Below are 2,355 nucleotides of genomic sequence, written 5' to 3'. Positions count from 1 at the left end.
ACAGTGACTAGGGTTCACATTGGCAAGGTCATCATGTCCATCTGCATTAAAGAATAAGAAACCTGTGGTGATTGAGGTGTCATGAAAAGCCAATTCCATGTTTCTTAACTGCCAGATGATCGACCGATCCATGTCTCAGAGTGGTGGGGTGTCACTAAATTTCAAGCAGATGAATTTTGTTAGCAGGAAGGTAGCTCATCCCCAGTAGCTAATACTGATGGTATTTCTGATTCCTACAACTATATGAATGAAGCTCAAGTGTATTTTTCTCTGCAAAAGAAGTCATACCCCAAAGGCTGCTTATAATTCCATTTCTACGACCTTCTCCAATTGACAAGATGATAGGGATGAGAGAGATTGTTGATTGTATGGGGCAGGAATGAGGACAGAGTTGAAAGAAGTGGCATGCGTAGGAAGTTAATTGGGTTATTGGACCTCTATTTGTTGCTGCAAGAACTCTATGCATTTGTGGATCCAGGCATGCCAGTGCATAAGAGTAATTCTAGCAGGAGGGTCAGGAGTTACTCCTTAATAACATGCTGAGTTCAAAGCCACCTGGACTTCCTGAGAGCATGTCTCAAACCCAAAACTTCATAGAGCTTCACAGCAAATGTATGTGCCCTTGTGTATTTTAAATCTGTTATATGATAAACAACATATTTATGAACAATTATGAAAGAATTGTTTTCCAAAACAACAGCCAAGCAAACATGTTTGAAAATTGTCTTGATGATGGGCAGCCAGACTCTCAGCTTGGCTCTTGCACTCAAACTGTTGCTATATGTCCTCTGTAGTCAGTGTACATATATTAAAAATCCAGCCTCATAACGATAGGCAGTTGACCAAGAGAAACATTTTAAACCTTTCCAGAAACAATTCTAAGATTGGCCTACAAATGACTCTTAAGTATAAGTAAGTTCCTTGCTAATAAGAAAAGATATTTATAATGGGATACTCTTGCCATTGTGTTAGTTGTAAGACAAATGGAAATTACTCAGGTGGTCCTAATCTAATCATAAACTCACTTTAGAGAAGTTTTTCAGAGTCAGAGAAGGAAGTCAGGGACATTTGAATGTGAGACATATTTGATGTGTCATTGATGGTGTGAAAAGACTGGGACTACATAAGAACTGCCTTTGTGTGACAGCCAGCAAGGCCACAGAGACCTCAAACTATAGTCATAAGAAAGTGCATTCTGCTAACAACCTTGGAAGTGAATGTTTTCTCAGATCCTCCTGATAAGAGCCCAGCCCAACTGATAATATGACTTTAGTTTTGTAAGCCCCTAAGCAAAGAACACAGATGAACCCATCTGGACTACTGACCTACGTCACTGTGAGATAATGATGTTGTATTAAGTTGTTAAGTTTGTTGTAATTTGTTATGGCAGCAATAGAAAATGAATTGTGTGGGAGTTTTTATGATAACTAAACTTCGAAAGTAGTAGTTTCTTAATATTTATTTGCAATGTTGAAACTAAGACCCTATCAATGAACCTATTGTACTTTATTACATTTAAAACCCGTTGGTTTATCTTGTACTTTGAATGGATCGATTATCCGTGCATGGTTTGTAGAACATCATACATTAGTCATTAGAAAAATATCACTTCACTTGGTTATAGAGAGCTTCTGAGTCATTCTTGACTACACAGAATAAACAACTCATGTTCACCTAATATTACTAATCTTATCCTAAAGGCCTTTAAGGATATAAGGAAGTTCTCAAGCTTGCAGTGTGAGATAGAGGTTTTCAGACTTGAACATTTTACCCAACGGCTTAAATGTAATGACCGACAGTAAATACCATCAGTTGTTTTCCTTATGGTGACAGCATTGCTTTGTTGATTTTCAACAGAACACTAGCCAGATCCTCAACTCTGAATAACCACAGTCTGTCTGTTGATTTCCAATGAAGAGAATGCCCGACAAAAAGTGTGGGTGGTGCTCATTTAAAAGAAGAAAAGCAGTTTGCCCGGTTGACTTGCAGCTGGCTGCACAGATGCGTTTGCTCAGGACAGTCATCATACTTTGGGGTGGGGTGGAATTGCTCCCCTTTCTATAGAGACATGCATAGTATTTAAAAGAGACACTGAATTATTTGATATAGAATAAAATCCTAACTTAAAAAATCATTTATCATCATTGTATATGTGTGTGCATGGATAGGTGTGCCTTAGTGCATGTGTGGAGGCCAGAAGACAACCTTGTGGAGCTTTCTTTCTTGTTTTCTTTCTTTCTTGTTTTCTTTCTTTCTTGTTTTCTTTCTTTCTTGTTTTCTTTCTTTCTTGCTTTCTTTCTTTCTTGTTTTCTTTCTTGTTTTCTTTCTTTCTTTCTTTCTTTCTTTCTTTCTTTC

This window comes from Mus caroli, chromosome X (genome assembly GCF_900094665.2).
Source record: "Mus caroli chromosome X, CAROLI_EIJ_v1.1, whole genome shotgun sequence".
NCBI lineage: Eukaryota > Metazoa > Chordata > Mammalia > Rodentia > Muridae > Mus > Mus caroli.
This window is presented reverse-complemented; position numbering follows the sequence as displayed.